General features: G+C 39.6%; 1 protein-coding gene across 4 annotated transcripts in view; it reads left to right on the forward strand.

Moving 5' to 3' along the window:
- Positions 1-25,987, forward strand: part of PPP4R3C (protein phosphatase 4 regulatory subunit 3C) — a 382,556-nt gene that overhangs the window by 350,364 nt on the left and 6,205 nt on the right. The gene's annotated exons all lie outside the window — the stretch shown is intronic.

Below are 25,987 nucleotides of genomic sequence, written 5' to 3' on the forward strand. Positions count from 1 at the left end.
AATAAAGAGATTCAATAATGAAATTGGGCAGTGATTTCTGACAGAGATCCTTCCATCCAGGGATTGGGTTTATTGACATTCACATGTATATGAGGATTTTGAACTTGTTTCTTCCTAAATATTCAGCTTAAAATCTGTGGCAGATGGGTTGTCTCAGTCTTATTCTTCTCAATTCCCTGTATCCATTCCATTTGTAATTTCTTCACTAATAAGTACTGTGGCGCAGAGGAAGCTATAAATGTTCTGAGTGATGAGACAGTGGCAGAACAAAGATGGATACTTTATCCCCATCATTTGTTCCCTTCATTTGTTTTTTCATGGACTCATGGCCCATAAGCATAACATTTTTCAAAATCATGAAGTATTCATGTACTACCATTTGCCAGGTATTTTCATGAACAATACCATCCCTCTACCCTTCTATGTTCTTTGCTGTAATAAAACAACATATTAACAGGAGAAAAATGAGAAGTTTATAGCATGTATACCTAATGTTTACATGGGATAAACCCAAGAATACTGCCTGAATGGATCCAAGACACCTCCTTAAATACCATCTTCTGCTAAATACAAAAGATGTTGAAGGGAAGGGGAAGTCATGTATGGGAGGTTATCAGGAAAGGCACAATTAAAAAAAAAAAAAAGCTTTGGTTGTTACATAGATTTAAGTCTTGGCTCCATTCATAAGAGTTGGTAGACTTGGGCCTCCCTAGTGGTGCAAGGGGTTAAGATGCAACCTATGAAGCTATCCGCAGCCACTGCAGCACAAATTTGTTCCCCGGCCATGGAGTTAACCCACATGGTGCAGCAGACCTCTCCAGTCTCACCCACTGCTCCCCTCAGCAGTGTATTTCAGTAGATCTGCCTGTTCTGGTCCCTACTCTGTCTCTGGTGAATCCTCTCACCCCCCACACACCTCTGGCATGTACCCCAGTTCTTGTATGCATAAATAAATAAACCTTTTAAAAAAAAGAGTTGGTAGACTTTTAGTCAGCTTCTCCTCCACAGTGCAGAGGGGGAAGAACCCTTACAAATGTTATGTTTCTCACAGAAGGGTAACTTCCAATCTGTTCTCAGAACTTTTCCTTTGTCTGCTGTTTCTTAAAACTAACCAGCTCATGGGCCTCCCCGGTGGCGCAGCGGTTGAGCGCTGGGTTGCGAAGCTGCCCGCAGCCTCTGCGGTGCCGGTTTGATCCCCGGCTGCTCCCCGGCCACCAGAGGAGGGTCCCACATGGCGCGCAGACCTCTCCTGCTGCCCGCTGCTCCCCTCAGCAGTGTACTTCGGTCCTTCTGCCTGCTCTGCTCCCCGCTCTGGCTCTGGTGAATTCTCTCACCCTCCCGTGCTTCTGACTGTACCCAGTGCATGCATAAAACAAACAAACAAACAAATAAATAAAACATGCCTCTATTAAAAAAAATACTAACCAGCTCAAAATAATCCTTATGCTGAAGGGATATGTTTTAGACTAGCATATTCTGCTTACCTTCAGAGTACTTAGTGTCTTAAAAAGTTGCCTAAGAAACTCAGTGAGAATTCCATGCTTAGTTAAATAAGCCACTTACATTGGAAAAATATTTGTAAATCACATATCAGTTAATGAAAAGGAGCCCACGATATATAAAGATTATTTTCTACTGAAGAAATGGAACACAAGTAACTGATTTTTGTTTAAAAGGCCAAAAATTGAACAGATATTTCACAAAGACAGAAATATGAATGACCAAGAAGCACATATTCAAAATCATTAGTTAACATTGAAGTGGAGTAAAATATGCTACCCTAAAAATATGCCTGACTAAAGGAATACATTAGGATAGTTATTTCTAAAAAACTGCAAACACAGGGAAGCTCTGAATTACCAGTAGAAGCTCAGCTTATATAAGAGACATTTATATTTATAAGGAAAATCTCCTATTGTAAGGTATTGGTGGGATGCAAAAGAATCCTTTAGCCCTCTAGGCTGAACTAGTAATCAAAACAGCATCAGATGGGTTAACAAAGGAAAAACAATCAATTTAATAACATATGTAGGGAGAATTCACATGCTCGTTCATTCTAAAGAGTAATGGAGGGCCTCCCTGGTGGTGCCGGGGTTAAGTCTCAGCCCTATCAAGCTATCTCCAGCCATTGCAGCATGAGTTCTATCCCAGCCAGGGAGCTACCCACATGGCACAGCAGACCTCTCCTGTCTTTCCCGCTGCTCCCCTCAGCATGTATTTCAGTAGATCTGCCTGTTCTGCTCCCCACTCTGTCTCTGGTGAATTCTCTCACCCTCGCACCTCTGGCCTGTGCCACAGTCCTTGTATGCATAAATAAATAAAATAATTCCTAAAGAGTAGTGGAGCAGGCCCGAACTGTTTATCCTGAGTTCTGGGACCTAGGGCAATAAGGGCAGAGATGGTGAGACTTCATAGGACAGATGAGAAGAAAGTGACCTCCTTCTTACTCTGAGATGAAATTCTTAGAATATTCTTACTGAGGAGCCTAGAACTGAGTGAGACTCTTGTAGGTCACAAGAAGGAGAACAGTGATGCTTCTGGAGGAGAGGACTGAGACCGAATAGAAGGTTCTCCTAGCCTTCAGGGCCCTCATTGCTCTCAGGGAAAACATTCTGCATTCTTTATGTAATAAACCTCTGAGGTTTACAGAGCCTTGATGGACCTCTAGGTTCCATACCAAGGTGACGAGAGACTTACTCTGGGCCTATTGTGAAAAGTTTATCTGACCCTATTAGAGCCACCACGGTTGGCTCTAATATTGGATACTGAACTTCAACCCTATAGTCAACTTTTAAAGATTTATTTATTTATTTATTTATTTATTTATTTATACAAGCACTGGGTACAGTCAGAAGGGCGGGAGGGTGAGAGGATTCACCAGAGCCAGAGTGGGTTGTTGAGCAGGCAGAAGGACCGAAGTACACTGCTGAGGGGAGCAGCGGGCGGCAGGAGAGGTCTGTGCGCCATGTGGGACCCTCCTCCATTGGCCGGGGATCAGCCGGGGATGGAACCGGCGCTGTGGAGGCTGCGAGCAGCTTCGCAACCCGGCGCTCAACCACTGCGCTACCGGGGAGGCCCAACCCTAGTCAACTTTTAGTTTAATGACCTAAATATGAAAGAACTTAGCTAAACAAATCTGGCCAGTTGCATGGAGCGGACAGACTCCACAATGTCTCAGAGCTGACATCCCTCTCTATACCAGGAAATGGAGGACGGCAAAATCTCTATTAACTCCTACTGATGGAGAAGGCCAGGACAATCATACCCTCATTTACTCTGTTTTGCCTGTTAACATCCCATAACAGCTTCCCCCAGCAGATTCTATTGTCTTTAGCTCAAGGTGGTATTTATGACAGTGGCTTGGGCTATTTCTGTTTCTGGATCTCTCAATGTGTATAAGAGGCATGCATGTTATTAAATATCTATATGCTTTTCTTCACTTAAAGTGTATTTCTTTAGTGGGGGTTGTCACAGGCAAGATCCTAGCAGGGTAGAGGGAAAATTATTTTTCCTCCCCTACATTACCAAAATACCATTTAACTTTTTTGCAGAAATTGAAAAACTGAGGGTAAGCTTAATATGGCAACCTGCAAGAACAGGCATAGCCAAAATAATCTTGAAAATAAAAATGGATTTCCAGAACTTACCCTGACAGGTTAAAAAACTTACTACAAACCTACAGTTATCTAGATAGTGCAACTTTATCTATGGTTATATAGATAGTACTATCCAACCTAGTACCAACATTAGGATAGACATATAGATTAATGGAACAGAACTGAGAGTCACAGATAAGTCACAGCCTTGGGAAAATGTTTACTAATCTTATATCAGATATGGGAATTTTATCCAGAGTGCTCTTTCAACACTAGAAGACCACAAATAACCCAATTAAATGTAGGGGAAAATTTTCAAAAGAAATGTTATCCTAGAAGATAGACAAATGTACCAAAGTGCATGAGAAAAAAATTTGGGGTGATGTGAATATTAAAAATTAGATTTTAGTGAAAATTTCACAGTATAGTGTATTTATGAGAAGTCATTGAACTTTATACTTACAGTTAGAGAATTTTTGGTAGTATATAAATTATACTTAAAATATTGTAAAATAATTGCCTTTCTGTCACTAGCAATGAATGATATGAAAAAGAAAGAGAAAACACTGAAATTTGGAGTACAAAATGTCTTTGTTATGAAATTCATTCACATCTACGACTTTTCTTTCCAATATTAGAATTGTATTTTTGATGCTTTTGTCTCCTATGTTCATTTATTGCTAAAAAAAAACTAAAGCAGAACACAGTATGATATTATTATAATAATCTACATTTTTAGTAAAGCAGAATCCCTACTACAATAAATGAAGACAATAGAAGTTTTATATCAGTGTCAATACATGCATTTTAATAGGTTATATTCTTTTTGAAAAATTGTACGAGTTTTATAATTGGTCACAAAATCTATAGTGACTCCAAATATTAGTCTGTGAGATAATCTTTAACATATGCTTCTGATTTGCAGTAACATTTGATTCATGGTTTTTTGGTGTCACGTAATTATCATTTAACATTGCCCAGAATTATGCATGTTGAGGGATTTAGCTATAATTAGGATAATAAAAAGATTAACCTGTAAAAACAAACAAACAAAAATGCTTTAATGATTCAGTTTTTTTTTTAAATTTATTTATTTATACATACAAGAACTGGGGTACAGGCCAGCGGTGTGAGGGGTGAGAGGATTCACCAGAGACAGAGTTGGGAACAGACTGAAATACACTGCTGAGGGGAGCAGCAGGTGAGGCAGGTGAGGTCTGCTGGGCCATGTGGGTCACCTCCTTGGTGCTGCAGAGGCTGCAGATACCTTTACAGTGCTGTGCTTAACACTTGTACCACCAGGGAGGCCCCTTAATCAGTTTTGTCAACTTGCTTATTTGTACTTTTAAGCATGTTATAGAATAATGAATACTTTTGCTTATTTGTATGGTTTAAATCTCAGGTGATAATAAAACTGATGTCGGTTTTTGGAGTCAGTGGGTTTGGAGTGCAGGGTCCTTGGGTTCACCCTGGAAAAGCTTCATCAAAGTTCCCCTTTCAATGACACGCAGCGAGTTCCCCAGGCGAGTTTCTCCATGAGACAGAGACGTTAGTTATATTTAAAGGGCAGGTTTATTAGGGAAAGGGACGGAAGAGTAAAAGACACTTGCATAGACACCAGCGGGCAGGAAGAGCTGCCCCGAAAGGGACAGGTTTGCTGAGAGAGGCCTGCATGGTTGCAGGCAGGCGGCCTTGAGGAGAGCTGCCTCTGCTGAGGGAGGTCAGTGAGAAGAAGCCCCAGCATGGTGCAGGTCCTGGGCAGGCAGGAAGCTGCTGCCCTGCAGAGGGAGAGCGTTGGTGAAAAGAAGTACCTGCATAGTCAGAGGTGGGCAGAGGGATTGCTGCCCCAGCCTGTGCAGAGGCAGCACTGATATAGTCTTCTTCTGTTTGGGAGGGGCTCACTCCTTGTGAGCCCATAGGTTAGTTGCTGATTTTGCATAATGATGGGGAATCTGAAAGGGACTGGAGATTCCACAATGGGCTTCATCTCCATATCTTTACCTTCAGGGTCTGTTGGGCTCAGTCTCCATATCTTTACCCTTGGGCCTCTGCTCTATGGTAGTCTGATACCTGCTTGAGTGTCCTGCTTTGTAATCTAGGTGTTAGGGACTAAGGATCTTGATTTCCATAGCTGTGTCAGTGGGTATGCTAATCTCTTCTACCCCCACCTCCTTGTGTGAGCCAGGTTTCTGGTCTTGTGTGCACCGCCTGTTCAGTTTTTCTTCTCTTGTCCTCCATCAAAACCACCACAGTTGGTTCTAATATTGGATGCTGAACTTTAACTCTAATCAACTTTTATGTTAACTACATAAATATAAAAGAACTTAGCTAAAGAAATCTGGCCAGTTGCATACCCTTATATGGTTGTGTTTTCTTCACCATCCCTCCTTCATGATAGTTCACCAATACTCAAGGACCATAAAATCAATTTCATTTAAACTATGTTGGAAGTGTTAGTGTGCACACTGAAGGGCAAACTTGCACACTCTAAATGGGTTCTGCCCTGCCTCATAAAGACAAAACATACTTAGTGTAAAAGAACTTTAATAGGATAGTGTGCATAGAAAGAAAAGAATGGGTAATAGTTTTCCAATAAAACACCCCAAGTTACCCATCCCTTTGTAGGTAAATGCCCAGCTACAATGGGTTGGCTCAAAGCGGGATCGCTGAGGCCCAAAAAACTCACCATAAGTCTAAGGCACCTTCTGGCAAGGAGCCATAGAAAAGGGGCAAGTCTGGTGCAAAAGCAGCAAAATCAAAGTACAAATCAAATCAAAAGCTGCCATTGTCACCCACCCCATGTGTTTCTCACCCACATTTCTTCCCAGTATTTCTGTTGTAGAGCAACCCCGATACAAAACGGGGTGCCTGATTGTGGGTCCTCACCCGCGCGCTTAAAAGGACTTATCAATGCTCTACTGTAGGCACACGTGAAAGGTTAATAAAAGGTTTATTTACAAAGGGAAGGGGAAATGAGGAAATGTACAGCTCTGGGAGAAAAGTGGGAGACAAAGTTTTAAATGAGTCCTACCTGATCCCCCGATTAGGAGTCTTGATGGCTTTAGTCTGGAGTGGGGGTGGAGTCCACAAAGCCTGTATGGGATTAACTCAGGACATCACTTCCCCCTAACAATTCCCCCCTAACATTTCTACATGTCTCAGTTCCATGCATTTCCATGTCCCTCAAGTCCCTCATCAAGTCCACAGCCGAGAAGCCAGCCGACCTTCTTTTTCACGTCTCTGTGCTCCATGTGCCTCCTCCAAATCTTCAGAATGTCTGAGTCTTCTCTCCGGTCATTTCTAGCTTCTTGCAGCTCAGCTCCACCCTTCATTAGATTGAGCAGGAACCTGGGATTTCCCCCTTTTATGGAGATTACACTGTTACAGACTTGTGATTACAAGAGTGTGCATGCTGTTTAAGAAATACTCAGCTAAATAAATTTAGAGGTCCAATTGGCATTATATTTAGAATTCCTGAATCAGGCTGCATAGCACCTAGCAAGCAGAAAGACTCTGCAAGCACTTGCACAAGATGGAGGGCTTTTATAGTCAGAAAGAAGATAGGGTCAGGTTTTAGCAAAAGAAAAGAAAGCTCATTTCAGGCAAAGCCACCTGCCCTCAGGGGAAGACCTGGAGGTTCTTATCATACAGGAGGCCTTACAAGTGCTGATCAGGAAACTTCAGATTGATCAGCTTATAATTTGACTTGGGTAGAAGCTGAAACTGCATTTCCATTAGGTATAAAGTCTTGATGGAGGGCAGATCTAAATGACTCCATTTTGGGGGTGTTGTTTGCGTTTCTTCCTTTTTTTTTTTTAATGATTTAAAACTTTCACTAACTCAAGAGTAAAGCACTTCACCTAGCTTTCCAGTTCTGACCCTAAGATTGAAAATAATTCTTTATGTAATCTCATGAAAACCCACAGACATGTACATATATTCACAATGTACTATGTCATAAACAGACTTGGTTCCTAAGGAAATTTTATATTGCCTATTTCAACTGCAGGCTCTCTAATCATTTTAATTCTTGTCTCAAGTTATAAGACTCCTTATTGCTTATGACATAAAATCCTTGACATAAACTCCCTCTATTCAAAATGAGACATGTATGCATTTCACTTACCTTTATAAGGAATTGACTCAAATTCCATGATTTTCTTTTTACAGTGAATTCTATTGTTGTTGTTGTTGTTGTTACTGTTTTTGCTTTCATACTGTTACCAGGCAAAGGGTCTAAACATGTCACCAGATCAGAACCTCTCTTGCTGGTCCTGGGTTTGGCCACCCACCATGAGACAAACAATGCAAACAAAAGGGCCTCTGGCAAAAGAGAAAGAATAATCAATTTGTTCTAAACAACAGGAAGGAAGAGAGGAAGAAGGTCCCCTTACCTCCCACAGCAGGTCCCATAAAAGAGAGAGTGCAATTCCATATGCATCACTCCCTTTTGAAAGCTCATAAGAAATGGGCTCCCAGCTCCACCCCTTTCCCACTCAGGAGATACTGGGGAGTTCAGATTGTTAGGGGGAAAAGGATGTCCTAAAGCTAATTCCATACAGGCTTCGTGGACTCTACCCCCACCCCAGGCCAAAGCCAAAGACACTGGGAACACTGGGAACTCCCATCACCACCAAAGGGAAGGTGGCTGGGACCTGAGGGTGGGGTTAAGCAGCCAGGTGGGTATAAAGCCAGACACGTGGGCTTGGAGGGGATCCCCCATTTTGGCTCTCCACCAGCTCGCAGTGTCCGGCCAGTTCTGAGAGTGCGTTTTTGGGTTTCCAGGTCGGCAGATCGGGTAGGACACCTTAAAGACTTTATTTTCCTATTTTCTCCCTGAGTTGTACATTTTCCTTATTTCCTTTTCCCTTGTAAATAAACCTTTTATTAACCTTTTGTGTGTGCCTGTAGTGGAGCATTAATAAGTCCCTTGTAAGCGCGCGGGTGAGGACCCACAGCCAGGCAACCCGTTCAATATTGGGGCTGCCCTATAACAAGATCACTGCTCTGTGTATCTGTCCCACCAGCTTGGGCAGTGTCTGGATGTCATGGAGAGGACTTTGGCCCCTCACCTGCAGCAGCCACTCTAACAATATCTTTTTGATCATTTGCCTTTGTTCATACTTACTGCCTTAGCCCCTATTTGAGTCTCTGACACTCCATTTCTCCTTTCAATACATACTCCACAACAACAAGGTTATTTTGTAACTGCTTTTATATGTAGTGCACACTTAGTTGTCTATGTGTCAAAAATATTCTTTTTTTTTTTTTTTTTAGAGGCATGTTTTTTATTTATTTGTTTGTTTTTTGTTTATACATGCACTGGGTACAGTCAGAAGCACGGGAGGGTGAGAGAATTCACCAGAGCCAGAGCGGGGAGCAGAGCAGGCAGAAGGACCGAAGTACACTGCTGAGGGGAGCAGCGGGCGGCAGTAGAAGTCTGCGCGCCATGTGGGACCCTCCTCCGGTGGCCGGGGAGCAGCCGGGGATCGAACCGGCGCCGCAGAGGCCGCGGGCAGCTTCGCAACCCAGTGCTCAACCGCTGCGCCACCAGGGAGGCCCAAAAATATTCTTTTTTTTGCACAAAAGGTAAAGGACTCATTTAAAACGTTCAAATTGAAAATCTTTTGTGCAAAAAAGTATAACTTATTTACACATTATTCTCATGTAATTAGGTACTCATTGTGTTCAAATAAGACATCTGATTCTAACTTATTATCAATATCTATAAAACATACGGGGATATTTTCTTTGGCTAGAGCAAAAAAGATTCACATATTGTTTTGCTTTTGTTTTTATAGCTATTGCTGTTATTTAATTTGGATATATTATTCATTTGCCATTGTCCTGAGGGTGGGGAATTTCTACAATTTAGGGGTCCTTTCTGATGTTTTCAAGTTATTACAGTAACTAGCTTGTATAAGTTTTAAGTAGAAGATGATTTTTGAAGATCTGGAGAAAGATTTGAATTTAATCTGAAAATCACTGACTATGAGGAAAAAATTATTTTGAAAGTATTGAATTTTCAATGATTACTAGTTAAGATACGATCAAGAAATGTGTAAATGCTAGCTATACAAATACCATCTTTCATCTATCAGCCTGTTTTGTTTTGTTTTTTTTTTTTAACTGACCCTAAAGATGAACAACATTTAATAATCCTCCAACTTTATTTGAAATTGCTAATACTTACTAATCTGCAGTGCTAAGCTACTCAAATCCTTCGATATCATTATCAAAAAAAAAAATAATAGAATTTACCTATGTATTTTCCCTTAAATGTTTTTTTTTTCCTTGAAATGTCATTGATTAGAAATGTCAGAAACCAAAAATATCTGCTTGCATACCTTCTGAATTTATTTAAATTCTAATTCATGTATACAGATTTTCCTTATTCTAGAGAATTCAACATAAGAGCATGTAAATCCTTTCCTCAACACCTATGCATTTTCCCACTTACCTCAATTCATTTGAAGCAAAAAATCACTTTTTGGTGGTGCTTGTCTGAATAGATAGCATCTCACAACTTTTATTTATTTTATTTTTATTTTTTAAAGATTTATTTGTTTATACAAGAACTGGGGTACAGTCCAGATGTGCAGGAGGGTGGGAGGATTCACCAGAGACAGAGCAGGGAACAAAACAGGCAGATTGACAAAATATGCTGCTGAGGGGAGCAGCGGGTGCGACGGGAGTGGTCTACTCACCATGTGGGTTGCTCCGAGGCTGGCGGGGATCGAACCGGTGCTGCAGAGGCTGCAGACAGCTTCAGAGCACTGCGCTCAACCACCTATGCCACCAGGGGAGGTCCCAATCTCACAACTTTTAAATAGAGTGTACGAATGGGAACCGGAAACTGAGAGGGAAGGAAGGAGACCATTACTGCTTGCAGCTAGCCACACTTCCACTTCAACACCCAAACCCTAGCTGCACAGTAACAGTCTCCCTGATGCTTTAAACCTAAGTAAGCAAAACCCAAATAGAAAAAAGTAAAGTGGAAATAAGTCTATTCAAAACTAGATAAATATCTGATTTTTATACTAAGTGACATAATTTGATATACTAAAATTTAATACCAGTATTTCTTAAATGGTTTTATTATAATCTTATGCAAATTAAGCCATTCATTTAATCTGCTTTTCTTCCCCATCACCAATTATACAGTATTTTACAAAATGTTAAATAACAGTGATGCACTTACTACTTGAAAAATCATCTTTCATCATGTCTTGTATAAAGAAACAGTGAACATTCCAAGACCATCTTGCCTGTCTTTGCAAGAAAGAGTGTATATTGCCATGTTCTCTGCATAGCAATGGTTCAACAATTTATTCTCTGTTCAAGGTAGAACATTTCTCCCTTATTGATATGATTTTGCATTACTTGTGCATAATTTTTTTACCAAAATGCTATGTTAAAATGTTATAAAATGTTTAAAGCAAACATTTAAGTAAACATTTTTTGTTCAAGGCCATGTTTTAAATTCTCTCGGAAAAAGCAGCTGCTATAGACTTAGTTGATAACTACTTGGAGTTTTATGATATCACTGAATTAATAAAAATGTGCAAAGAAAGAAGACACCAACCCCCCTCCTCACTGCCCCCCTCCATCCCACGCACTGAAAACAAGACAATTTGGAATTACTCAGGTATAAGGGGCTTACTTGAAACATAAATGAGATACTATTGTAAATGAAGAGTGGTACTCTCAAAATAACAGATTTTCTGATCTTGACAGGTATCTTCAAGGAATGTTTAAAATGTTAATGGGATGAAGCATCAGTATGAATTAATGTGAATTAATCTTACAACTTAAAATCAATGGAAGTTGTCCTCCACATTTTCTCCACAAGGGCTTTCCACCAACAATCTATAAAACCCTGAAATAAGATAGTTAATTTAAAATATTTTAAGATTGTTGTAAAGGAATATTTGCAAAGTCCCAAGTATAACCATATTAAAAAATTAGATTTTTTTTCCTCCTGGTACAAGTTGTTGAATGTCTCCAGTGACTTGACTCAAATAAAATGCCCACATTTTCCTCTTACATACTTTGAAAATATTGCAATATCATATCTAAAAATGAGTTTTAAAGAAAGAATAAAGATAAGAGGAAACTATGATAAGAACTCTAAGTTAGTAAAAATAGTAGACTCCTTCATGACACTTAAAGGAATTCACATCTTCTGAGCACTGAAATTTAGAATTAGCACTTGATGTGTTGACTTTCCTCTGAAATGTAGGAAATAGATGACATTCCATTTTTCTCCCATACCCAAATTTTCAGATAGGACCATTTTGATCACCATAAACTAATAGAGGTCACATCTATAATATATCCGGATCAACTCTTTACTAATTGAATGCCCAATAGAGCAAAAATAAATAAATAAATGTAGTTACAGCTACTGATATTAGAAAATCCAGTATTACCACCTGACAAATAGACCTTCCCATTATTTTTCCAAAGACGTTATTCAACAGATCCAAACTGAACTTATTGTCTGTCTTCCTTCCCATGCCTATATTTCACTAGGTTTCCTAACCCGGTAAATGGCATTATCTTCATAGTTTTGTCCAGGAAAACCAATTATGTCACATCCCTTACCTCTGACTTATCCCCTTTTTCAAAGCATCACTGAGTACTTTGAATAGCTTTGGGATTTTATCCAGCATTGCCCAAACTAGCATCACTTTTTTTTTTTTAACTACAGTAACCTTTTGTCTGTTGTATGCCTACTTATCTACATAGAGTCCTTCCTGATTTATTCTCCACATGTTTAAACTGTAAATACACATTTTTCAAAATACACATTTTTTCAAAATACACACATTTGAACATGTTACCCAACTGCTCAACAACCCATAAAAGGCTTCCTTCCCATTGCTCTTAAGATAAAGACCAAAATTCTAAACATTGACTAATATAAAATTTAGTATTTTATGTACTTCGTCTCATTCCATGTTCCTTACTACTCTCCATTCTTCAACACTGACCTTCAAGTTTTGGAGAATTGTAAGCACTTATGCATCCTGGGATGTTCTCCTGTCTGTCTTACCCCATTTTGACTTTGCTAACATACATTTATATTTCTAACTTCAAGTCAAAACAAATACCTTGACACAAAGCCACTCTGACACATCCATTCCCTAACCAGGTTGAATGTCTCAGTGTGGCAGCGAGGAACCAGTTAGAAAACAGAACCCACATCAAGAAGGTCAAGAGAAGGAATTTAATACAGGAGATAAATTATGAAGGTATAAGATGAGCTGAAAGAACAGATAAAAGATGAGTCACCAGGACCAGAGCTAGAGTAAAGTCTAGGGAAGAAATAGTGTTATCAGATGTCAGGAGTTAGAACCACCAAATGGATATTTGAATTGCAGTGGTAGAAGTTGCCCAGTTAATGCTGCAACCAGGGGGAAACAGAGTCATAGCCAATAGACCTTCCTTCCTAAAGCTAGAGAGAAAGGAGACTTATATTGGCTGCTCTCTGCTTTGGAGCCTCCGATTTTCTGCTCATGCCAATCATTAGTCAAGTTCATAAAGATGCCAGATAGCAGAGGCACCTAAATTTTAAACAATTGTTTGCAGATTAGTCCTCATAATATAAAACAGAGGAAGAAAGGGAAGAGAATGGATCTGAGAGCAAACAGGCAGCTAACTGGAACACACAGTTATATGCTTCTAAACATTTTCTAATTTGCCTTCCCAGAAGTCTTCATGATTAACATCTGCTTTCCCTGCCAACATGTAAGTGCCTCAGGAGAGAACTCACAAATATCTTTTTAGTGCTGTAACACTAATGCCTAATATGGTCCTTGATAAATGTATTGAATAAGTGTAAAAGTCATTTAATCAGTCAACTAACTCTTGCGATATTTAAAGCAATGTATTAGCACAATAGAAAATTAATGTGGTTGTGTACTCCAGGTTTTCTACACTTATTTGGGACCCCTGAACCTTTTTTAGTATCTTATGAAAGTCCTGAAAACTTTCACTGGAAAAATGCACATAAGCACACATTGTACATTGACTTTGGAGTGGAAACTCATAGACAGGCTGAAACCCATCCAAGAATTTCTAGTACTTCTAATCTAGAAACAGAATGTTCCTGTTAAAGTATATTTGGAGTTGTTTGGGTGTATTTTTGTTTTCCCAATATCTGAGACCCATTACTCTCACTCAGTGGGGCAGGACCAGGTAATATAAACTTATTGCAGAGAAAAATTTTCCCACCCAGAATTCCTATAATAACCTATCCTGGACCCTAGGATTCAGATTAAAACTGTACTCTTGAGGAAAATAGCTTATTCTTCAAATTCAAAATAATGGCACCTCTTTCTTTGGTGACAAAGGAATTTGTCATGAAAACAATTTGATTTTAAAATGGCTTCTGGGACTATATATACATGTTTCATATTTATAAATGTTTGATTTGCATAACATCTGTCACTGAGTTTTGATATATTTATACACAATAGAAATGTAAATATATAAAATGCAGTATAGTTGTGAATATTTATTTCAGGTTTTATTAGTTACCTATTTTTCAGTAAAAAAAATCATCCCAAAACGTATTGCCTTAAAACAACACACATTTATTAGCCCATGGGACCTGTGGGTCAGTAGTTCACATGCAGTTTACATGCATCCTCTGGTGGGTTTGGGGACCTCCAGGCTGTGGTCAAGCTGTTGGACAGGGCTGTGATCTCATATGAAGGTTGTAAGGAGGAAGGAGCTGTTATTGAATGTACATGGTTGTGATCAGTGTGCAGTTCCTTGGAGGCTGTTGGACAGAGGGTTTCAGTTTCTTGCTGACTGTCAGAGGCGACCCTTGGTTCCTTGCCACATGGTATCTTGTTTGATGAGAGCAAGCGAGAGAGAAAAGCCAGAAATAGTGCCAGGTGCATGCACGCAGGCACCCACACACACACAGAGATCACAGTCTTTTATGGCTTCATCTTGGAAGTGATGTCCTTTCACTTTTGTGTATTCTGTTCATTACAAGCAAATCACTGAGTTGAATTCCTACACAAATTACACAGAGATATAAACACCTAGAGGCAGGATCATTGTGTGTCATTATGGAAGGCTCTGTACCCCATTATGACAAAAGGAAATAAGCTTCTTGTAAAAATTTAAATTCTCTAACAGTAGTTATATTTTACCTGCTAAACAGTCAATGCTTTCATTCCTAATTTTTAAACAATTGAATTTCCTTTTTATCAAAAGACAAATATATAAATACTATCTAAGATTTCTCTATTTTCACTCTAGTAACTCCCACCTTCTCTGCATCTGGGCATGCTTTTAATGGTACATTTAAAAAGACGGGATTATGTTTTAAAAGTTAAGATAAAATAAGCTTGAATGAGTAATTACAGAATAGTTTGACTATCTTACTCCTGGGAGTGATAATATAATTTTACTTCTGAAAAGACCTTTACAACTCATTAGCTTATGAATTATGTATCTTTCATACAAAGAAAGCAAATGTAATCCTGACTCTTTAGGGGTGAGACACCCTATATTTATTTCTCTTAAAACTAAGTAGAGGTGCCTTCAGATATTTCATTACTCTTGAAGAATTAAATGGCTCTAGCAAAAGTCAACTTTCTCTTCTCAGCAGGCAAATATAAAAAGCACTTATTAATGCATGAGTCCACTCTCCAGTTCATATATGCTTTAATAACAAGATGAGAAAATTTACATTTTCAGAATGATCTTTAATTTTGTACCTCCCCCATAATTACAACTGCTTCTATTCAAAGAAAGGGTGGGTGCCCCTTCTGAGTTTGAAATTTCTGCCTTACCCAGAGGTATAGGGTTAACAATAAAGCTCTCTATGTAACTGAGAAATAAACTGCCTTCCTGGATGTCAAGTCTAAAAATATCCATCCAGGGCCTCCCTGGTGGCTCAGCGGTTGAGTGCTGGGTTGCAAAGCTGCCCGCAGCCTCTGCAGCGCCGGTTCCATCCCCAGCCACTGGGAGAGGGTCCCACATGGCGCGCAGACCTCTCCTGCCGCCCGCTGCTCCCCTCAGCAGTGTACTTCGTCAGTCTGCCCGTTCTGTTCCCCGCTCTGTCTCTGGTGAATTCTCTCACCCTCCCGCGCTTCTGACTGTACCCAGTGCTTGTATAAATAAATAAATAAATATTTAAAAAATAAAATAAAATAAAAAATAGAAATATCCATCCACCAAATAAGAAAGTGGCAAAGCAGAACTGGACACATGAGACTAAAGATTCATTGAAAATCATAGTTGGGAGTGAAGTCAATGAAATCAATGTGGCCATTGTAACCAGGCCACATATCCCTCCTTGGCAAGCTAACAATCCACATTCTAGGCATTTTTGTTCTATAAATAACTGTGGAAGGCTTACTTGAAGTTTAAAATGTGGAACATTTTTTTAAGTTTATTGGTAGTCTTTGAAAGACTGTGGATAGGCTCACTTAACATTGCTTGTTACTGAAAATCCATTAACCACTGTGCCCCTTCCCCATATGCTGCACACCCTAAAATATAGTGGCGGTAATTTTCATGTCAAAATGCATTTGGGTAACTTCTAGAATAGGGTTTAAAAAGAACCACTGGGTGAACAGTAGAGCACTAGGCAAATGCCCACACAGAAAGAGATCAAACTAAAGTCCAAGTAAGAAGCTAAGACGAAACAAAACAAGTAAGCATACAAAAACACAGAAACACTAAAAACAAGTTTACTTTCCCCATTTTGCCTGGAAACATTTCTGTTCACTCCTTCCCAGAGCAAGGAAATTCAAATTCAGACCTCTCTAGACCAAATACCATGTTGTTTTTATTCTACTCAAAGAAAGCAGAATATTATGTCCTGTTTCACTCTTGCAACTTTTCAGGAAAGAAAGGTAGATGAGCAGGGAAAATAGTTCCACCATTATGTCCAGGAATTTTAGGGTGAGGAAAGAACACAGAATGCATCATTCTTCTTACAGTGAGTTATTTACTTTCAACTTGTCCCAGGGAGTAACTGCGGGCACTGCAAGAAAAAGGAGGGCAGCAATTCTCAACTTTGCCTCTCGCATCTTAAGAAACACAGTTTTATTTGAATATATAGAGTGTAGAGTGTGACCAGAGTTAAGCAGAGGCACTTTAAAAAGAAAGAGAAGAAATGCTGCAAGAAGAGAAGAGAGGCATAGGAGGGAAAATAAATCTCACTCACCCATCTCTCAGGGGCTTCTTTATTGCTCTGCATCGATACCTCTCTCTTTAACCTTGAGTTACCTTGAGCTTTCCAATGGAACCGCTCGAAGGCATGACAATATTCAGTTCATCTTTCCTGAAGTCCCTCCAAACACTCTGTAGAACATCACCGTGTCACATCCACATAAACAGAATGAAAAGATTAAGTAACCATTGTATTATACCACAGCCCTAGTGTGATCATCTCTCAAGTTCCTCCACCTCAATTCATCTAAACTAATCTTTCCCCGCTAAACCCACCCTTCTTTCCAACTGAAAGACATCAGCATCTAACAAGTTGGTAATTATTTTTTATTGTTTCTCCACTTGCCCTGATCACCCTCATGCTAATCAATCAGAAAGTTCAGTTAATTAAAACCATTAGATGTCTCTTGAATTTATCAACTTCTTCCTACCCTCACTGCTAAAATTGCAGTTCAGATCACAGCCATCTCTCACTAAGATTTTAGGGGGCCACGCTCATCCTTTCAAGTTTACTTTTATGACTTTGATGACTTAATATTTACTTTTTTTTTTCTTTCTAGCTGTTGGTCCTTCTCCTCTTACCCCTTTGCCACACCCACTAACACACACACAATCTGTAATTCTAATTATTCTTCAAGGTAAAATTTAATCACTATTTTCTCTGCTAAGATTACCCTGATATATATAAATTGTCTCATGTGTCCCTATAATGTGCTTACATTACAGTTGTTTAATTGTCTGCCTTTCAAGGCAAAAGATTCAAAAGGGACTAAGGGTGAGCATTTATCTTAGCATTCACCTTTGAGTTACCAGAAAATTTCCTGGTCATAGGAGGCACTTAATAAATACTTACTACATACTTGAACTTTCATAAATATCAGTTCCAGTTTTATATGTCGAATCACTGACAGTGTGTTGGTTTGCATTTAAACACTATTGCAATTAATTTTCTTCGTTGAGCATGAAATTCATTCTCTGATATTTTTAGCCATTGTATGGCAAAAATTAGGTGCAAAAATATTTAAATATTTATATTCCAGGACCAGACTCAAAAGAGAAGTCTTCTTATTATTCAGTCATGCCACAAAGGAAACTGGGACAAAAAAAGTGGTGTTAGAGGACTTACCCAAGTGATGCACTGGCAATCTAAAATAAATTCCGGCGCTGCAGAGGCTGTTGGAAGCCTTGCAACCCAGCACTCAACCACCGTGCCACCAGGGGAGGCCCAATTCAGGATTTTTTTTAAAGATTAATTTATTTATGCATTCAGGAACAGGGGTACAAGCCAGAGATGCAGAGCGGTGAGAGGATTCACCAGAGACAGAGCGGGGAACAGAACAGGCAGACTGATGAAATACACTGCTGAGGGGGAGGAGCAGGCAAGACAGGAGAGGTCTGCTGCACCATGTGGGTAGCTCCCTGGCCGGGGATGAAACTCATGCTGCAGAGGCTGCAGATAGCTTCACAGTGCTGTGCTTAACCCCTTGTGCTAGGAGGGAGGCCCATATATCCAGGATTAATCCTTTAAATATTTTGAGTCCAAAAAGATTTCTGAACTCCTGATCTATGGTCTTTAAGACTTATAGGGGAGAGGAGGTATGTATTATGCTAAACTGTTAGATGCTTGAAGTTTAATGTTATTTTGTTTATGAGATGTGTAAAATCTTCAAATATAAACTGGCTCTAGATTGGAAAGATCTAGTGAAAATTAGAAATTTTGAAAAGTGAATTAGTAACTAAAGAAACTATACATGGTTTGGGAAACCTGACTTCTGTCGTCAAAATGCCATTGTAAGGAATTTTACAACTCGGGGTAGAGTACTTACCTCATAGAGCAGTGGGTATCAGTATTGTGGTTCTAGTGTTCTCAGCAATTTTAAGCCCTTTGGTGTAAGTAGTAACCCATGAAAAGATTGAAACTGCAGAGATTGACTCTGCTCTGGACTGTAGCCATAAGTGAAACTGAGCAACTTGACCTATTTTCACAAGAAAACTAGTTAATAGTCAGATTATTGAGAAATGGCAAGATTACCTGGAAAACCACAGGCTTCTGGGGAAGACTCTTACTCAATGTGCTCACCACCTCACTTGGACCAACCCATCCTGCAGAGCCTCCAGGCACTGAGGTAATCCTGGGATCTTTTCCTTGGAACTTCTCCATTGCTGCCTTCACTTCAGATAGGGCAGGACAAGGGAGTAAAGTGGACCTTCCAGTCTCTCTAAACAGCTCAGCTCACTCTTTTTTTTTTTTTTTTTTAAGATTTATTCATTTATTGGGCCTCCCCGGTGGTGCAGCGGTTGAGCACTGAGCGCTGGGCTGTGAAGCTGCCTACAGCCTCTGCAGCGCCAGTTTGATTCCCGGCCACCGGCGAGGGTCCCACATGGTGCGACAGACCTCTCCTGCCGCGCCCGCTGCTCCCCTCAGCAGTGTACTTTGTCATTCTGCCTGTTCTGCTCCCTGCTTTGGCTCTGGTGAATTCTCTCACCCTTCCACGCTTCTGACTGTGCCCAGTGTTTGTATAAATCAATCAATCAATCAATCTTTAAAAAAAAAGATTTATTCATTTATGCATATAAGAACTGGGGTACTCACTCTTAAGGCAGGCACATCAAGCTTTGAGAATTGCCTTTAATCCCAGCTACTCAGCCAATAACTACAAAAGGCCTTCAGTTTCTTGGACCCATTCCCTTTAAGCAAGTGAAGTGTGTTAAAGAACACTTTTTTGTTGTCGTTTGGGTATAAGGTTTTTAAATTTACCAACATGTTTACATAATAATTTCACCAAGCACTGGTCTAAATTACCTCTTTTTATCCCATAACCACCAAATGAGGAAAGCAATGGTTTCATATTAAGATGCATACACTGGGGGACACACAAATGGGTATCTCATCCAGTGTCACTTAACTAGTGCCTGGCAGAGACTTCGTTTCAAATTAAGGTTGTTGTTTTTTTTTTTTTAAAGTTTGAGTTCTTAACTACCAGGTCTGCCTCCTCTCACAGACAGTGTGCATGTGTGGGTGGGATATAAATATGGATACAAATAAAGATGTAGATGAACAGTCTTATATGCCACTATATCTCTATCTTTTGATTATAAAATAAATAGTAAATATATCACTGAACTTTTTCAATGTACTCTTTTATTTTCTTTTGGAAGTTTTCTTTTTTCAATGCCTTGTTTCGCTAACTAGATTTTTTCCGTTCTTTTCTTGAACTATTTTCTGCGTGTGGATAATTGCTTCTTGTACTGTGAGCAACTGACACTTCCCTGAAATAACTGAAAAGACCTGAGGGACAGATTTATAGTCAGAGGCCTTAGGTGTTAAAATACACTTGGAACCCCAATTGAGCCTGAACATTGGAGCCCTAGGGAATGGATATGCCTTATCATTTTTCTTTATTTTCTTTGGCTGATTATTCTTAATAAATGGCAAAGAGTCCTATGTGTGCTCACAGTAATGTCAAGTATATTGGGAAAAAAAAATTCTTCCTCTCGTTTTCTCATTGTTGAATTAAAGTGAAAAACAGCCTTATATTGCTAATGGCAACATAAGTACACACAACATTGTGATGGGATAATTAAGTATGTATAACTTTAGAATAATGAGGGATTTCTTTAAAGATATTTAGAATTTCCACATATTAGAATGGCATTTCTCTTTAAGATATGCAACTAAAGTTAGTTGTTATGAACAGAGAAAATACAACCAAAAAATTGAGGTTAAAGATTGGTTACAAAAGAGATAAAAAAAAAAATGCAATGGAAGGTCAAGTATGTTTGGTCTGGAGAAGACTGGCCCTTACCTTAAGATGAAAGAAAGCAATTCAGCATATGTGATCCCTTGTTCTCTGCCTCTGTCAGTGAACAGAGAATAGGAAGAAATTAAAACAGGAGGGCTTATTTGAGAAAAAAAGGCAAAAAAGATATCTCCTTACCTGGAAGTCTTTATAATTAAAGCAAAAAGAATAGCTGCTCAGGATAATAAAACCAGTTTAAGTAATCCAATTCTAGCTGTGAATGGCACACGCTTGCGTGTGTGGGAGTGAGGAGAAAGGTATCTATTAGACAATCTCAAATGGAAAAAGTTTAAAAGGGCTTCTCCTATGCAATTGCATTAAGAGATATAGCCTAAGAAATTAATGGCAGGTTCCATAATGCAATTATTACAAAGAACAATCCTATTGAATAACATAAGAGACACATGGCTATCAAACCTACTTTGTAGAGATCTTATAAGAGACCGGAGTGAGTGGGAAAAGTTACAGAAAGAAAACAAAGACATTTTGGGGGGAAAATGTGAAAAGTGAAAGGGCAAGATATTGCTAAAGGGAAATTCAACCAGTAAAAATCTATAAAACTAGTGTTTCAACCAAAGCTTAACACAATCAGAGGCATGAAAAAAAAGAATAAAAGTCAAGGTTCATTTATCTCTAAAGAAAAAATAATAAACAGGATAAGAATATTGCAATTTGGGGTGCAAATTGCTTAAAGGGAGAAAGATGACCCAGTAGCATCACTTGGTTTCCAGTTGCCCTCTCTGCTTCCCATAGAAGAGAGAAAAAGGGTTGTGAAGGACAGGAAGGGGGATAGAGAGACATGGATTTGCCTTAGGATTTTAACTCGATGATTTTATAACATAGATATACAATGTATCTACTTTTAAAAAGGGGGAAATAAAATGTTAACATGCTGTTACAAAAGAGATTACACAGATTCTTGAGTCTGACTGCCAGGGTACAAATCTAAACTCAGAATATTTACTGTGGAAAAAACATGGGTATGTTTGTGAAGCTCATTATCCTCATGCAGAACAGTTTCAGAAAGTGTTAGGGGGGAAAAGGCTGTCCTAAAGCTAATTCCATACAGGCTTTGTGGACTCCACCCCCACCCCAGGCCAAAGCCAAAGACACTGGGAACTCCAAATCCCATCACCACCCAAGGGAAGGTGGCTGGGACCTGAGGGTGGGGTTAAGCAGCCAGGTTGGTATAAAGCCAGACACGTGGGCTTTGGAGGGGGTCCCCCATTTTGGCTCTCCACCAGCTCGCAGCGTCCTGCCAGCTCTGAGAGTGCCTTTGGGTTTCCAGATTGGCGGATCGGGTAGGACGCATTAAAGACTTTATTTCCCTGTTTTCTCCCTGAGTTGTACATTTTCCTTATTTCCTTGTCCCTTGTAAATAAACCTTTTATTAACCTTTTGTGTGTGTCTGTAGTGGAGTATTTAATAAGTCCCTTTGAAGTACGCGGGTGAGGACCCACAGCCAGGCAACCCGTTCAATATCAGGGCTGCCCTATAACAAAAGGACTTGAAAAATTCTGGTTAATGAAACTGGATATTAAAATAATATTTTTATAAAATGAGAAAAATTCTTTTTAAAAGGAAACATTTCCATTCTAGAGTTGAACATTACTATCTAAGTACCGTTTATCTATCTATGTACCTATCTATCTATTCTCTCTCTCTCTCTGAAGGTTCCCGCACTATCCAAAAAAGTAGAGTGTTTCCACGAAACCTTTTGTAAGCTGACAAAATGGTATACAGGAAAGAAACAATGTTCATTAATGTATATGGAATTTTTTTTAGCATTCAGACCCAAAAAGTAAACTGCCCCTCTGTTAAGTTGACTTCAATTGCTACCTAAAAAATGAAAATTTATATTTTATGATGTAAATATATCTGGTGTTATACTGAAGAAGCCAAGATGATTATTATTTCTCAGCAAAAATTGAGCAGTTTTAAACTCCAAATTATTCTCATTGCTATTATGTAACATGACTGCAGGGTGCTTAGTGAAGAGACAGCTAATGTTATTCCTAGAGATCAAGGTAGCAAAATGAAGTAATATGTCTCTCAGGATAGAGAAAATATCTACGAATTTTGAGATTTAAATCAAAACTCAAAGAGTCTAGAAGTAATATTTGAACAGAAGGAAAAAAGGATAGCATGACACTGAAAATCAAAATTAAAATTTACATGAGATCAAGAGCATATTTCCCACCTGTTTTCCCTTCCTTAAATCCATGAGGTGTGAATAAAAGATTCTGGAACTTCAAAGAAAGCGAAACACACAATGGGAAATGGGCTGGTGCAGGTAGAAACTGCCTATGGATCCAAGAAAATACTTACCTCTGAACCTCCCGGAAGAGAACAGCCAGTACTGCTGCAGTGCATACATATCAGGATATTTTCAGCTGAGAAAAAAAGGTTTTAAATTTCCACACATTACAGCATTCCATATATAGGGTGACCACACATTCTTCTTTGCCTGTCAAATTTCTGGGCCATGCCAGCTTTATTCAAACTTGTGGTAGATTGCTTTAATATCCCTAATTCTTCATCCTTCCATCCACACTCTTCTGTGTATCATTTTGCTATGATCCCCCACTCTCAGGGTGGGGGGTGTACTTTACCATCCCTTGACTCTACTGGCCATGGATTTGCTTTGGGAAAAACATAACTCAAACAACCTTGAAGAGGACTGGAACATTTTTTTTTAATGATTTAACTTTTTTCTATATTTATTTATTTTTTGTTCAGTGAAATAAATAAGAAGGAAAAAGAAAAAAAATATTGGATGGTTTCACTTATAGGAGGAATATAGGGGAACCAAGTAGGACTGGACATTTTAATATTAGAAAATTAGGGTTCTTTCAATATGTGAGGTTGATGGAAAAGCTATTGTTTCTCTTTTTTAATATTTTTTTAAAGATTTATTTTATTTATATAAGAACCGGGGTACAGGCCAGGTGCGCGAGAGGGTGAGAGGATTCACCGGAGACAGAGCGGGGAACAGAACAAGCAGACCGATGAAATACACTGCTGAGGGGAGCAGCGGGCGAGACAGGAGAGGTCTACTCGCCGTGTGGGTTGCTCCAAGGCCGGCGGGGATCGAACCGGCAATGCAGAGGCCGCGGACAGCAGCATTGTGCTCAACCGCCTGCACCGCCAGGGAGGCCCAAAGCTATTGTTTCTATCTGATATGTAAACCAGGGTTGAGGGAGGAATGTTTGATAGAACATGGAGAAAAACATCTAACTTATTCAATAAATTAGTTTTCCATGCAATTAGAAGCATAAAATGGGACAACATTGCCTTCTTGATCACCATCAATAAGAAAGCAATCCAAAAGAATGAGATTGAAGCAGCAAGGGAAATGCCAGATGTATCTTTAAAATGTAAATGTCTTCTGCTACTACTATTACATAAGAGAACTGGAAATAAAGTTTAAATTCACCGTTTTATCTTCAAGTGCTTGGGATAGGACCTGTGCATATGGGTATTGTCTTGAAACCTCAGAAGCTTCCTGGGTGAAATTTGAAACTGGTTCTGGTACATGGAGGGCAAGTAGAGATCAAAGAAAGAGACAGGTCCCTCCAAATTGAGGGGTGGCAATTTTAATCAGCAAAGAAACTTACATATGGGGCTTGTCTTAGGCAAGAACAAGACAAACAGGTCTCTGTACCCATCTGCCAGAATCTTAAAAGTTTTCATAGAGGCCTTAACAGGGTGTAGTCATATATATCATCCAGTCGTCTCAACACCACATTATTCTCAAGGTTGTGTCCTTGAGGCAGCTTGTGTTTGGGGAGAGGGATGGGAAGGCAGGTGGAAGGCACATTCCAAGGACAGGCGAGGGCAGTAAGAAGCCTCTGATTGCCCAGATCCAGCTTGTGGGTCAAATGGCAGTCACATCTTCTCAATGACCTCCAACAAGGGGCTGCTTAATAACTCTGTGGGGAATAAATTAATGGACTATTGGAAATTATCCTACAAAGAATGTTTTTTTGTTTACATATCTATTCAATAAATAATTGTTGAGAAACTATAAACTATATCATGTCTTATGGCAGATACTAAGCACACAGCAATGAATAATATGAAAAGAAAAATTACAGTCCTCATTCAGTTGACAGTCTGGTTGCAGAAAACAAAATAAATTAAGTACACAATAGTCAGATGATGCTAACTGCTATGGAGAAAAGATGCATTTACAAAACAAAGATGAAAGGTCTCTGCAATTTTATAAAGAGGTGGTTGGGGAAGACACCAAGTACAAAGTACACACTAGACACAATGTACATTTGAAGAAATGTTTGAATGAGTGGAGCTGTGAGTCATGTAAACATTGAGAAATAGAGTTCCAGGTAGCAGAAAGAGCAGGTGCAAAGGTCCTGAGGCAGGAGTGTGCTTTATGTGCTTCAGATATAGCAAAGTGACTAACATGGCTGGAGCAGAGTAAGGGAGAACAAGATTGTTAGAGGATGAGCTAGAATAGGTCATGGGGACCAGATTTTGTTGAGCCTTATAAACCATAGTTAGAACTTTGGCTTTTATTCCAAGTAACAGACACACGATGATTTTGAGCAGAGAAATGAGAGGATATGACAGGTTTTATTTTATTTTTTAAGGATTTATTTATTTATGCATACAAGAGCTGAGTACAGGCCAGAAATGGAGGGGTGGTGAGAGGATTCACCAGAGACTGAGCAGGGAACAGAATAGGCAGATGGACAGAACGAAGTACCCTGCTGAGGGGAGCAGCGGGTAAGACAGAAGAGGTCTACATCGCCATGTGGTCTCTCCCTGGCTGGACCAGGATTGAACTTGTGCTGCAGAGGCTGTGGATTGCTCCACAGTGTGGTGCTTAACCCCTTACCCCAGCAGGGAGGCCATGACAGGTTTTAAATGAATCCTCTCTGGCTAGTGTATTGTGTATATTGTAGTGGGGTGGGAGGAAGAGTGGGTATAGAAGCCAAGGAAAAACTTAGATTTTTTTTTTTTTTTAAGATTTATTTATTTATACAAGAGCTGGGGAACAGGCCAGATGTGCGGGAGGGTGATAGGATTCACCAGAGTCAGAGCAGGGAACAGAATAGGCTGAGGGACCAAAGACACTGCTGAGGGGAGCAGCGGGGGATGCAGGAGAGGCCTGTGTGGACATATGGGTTTCTCGCCAGGCGGTTGGGAATCGAATCGGTGTCACAGAGGCTATGGACAGCTTCACAGGTTGCATTCAACCAGCTGCGCCACCGGGGAGTCCCAAAAAACTTACAGATTTTCAAGTCAGAGATAACGGTGGACAAAAGTGACCTGGAAAACTTGTAGAGAACATGCATATTTGTTTTTCATTAATAATTTTGAAGATGGGGCCTCTCCAGGTGGCTCAGCAGTTGAGCGCTGGGCTGC

This window comes from Talpa occidentalis, unplaced genomic scaffold (genome assembly GCF_014898055.3).
Source record: "Talpa occidentalis isolate TD23 unplaced genomic scaffold, MPIMG_talOcc4v2.1 talOcc4.15, whole genome shotgun sequence".
NCBI classification, from domain to species: domain Eukaryota; kingdom Metazoa; phylum Chordata; class Mammalia; order Eulipotyphla; family Talpidae; genus Talpa; species Talpa occidentalis.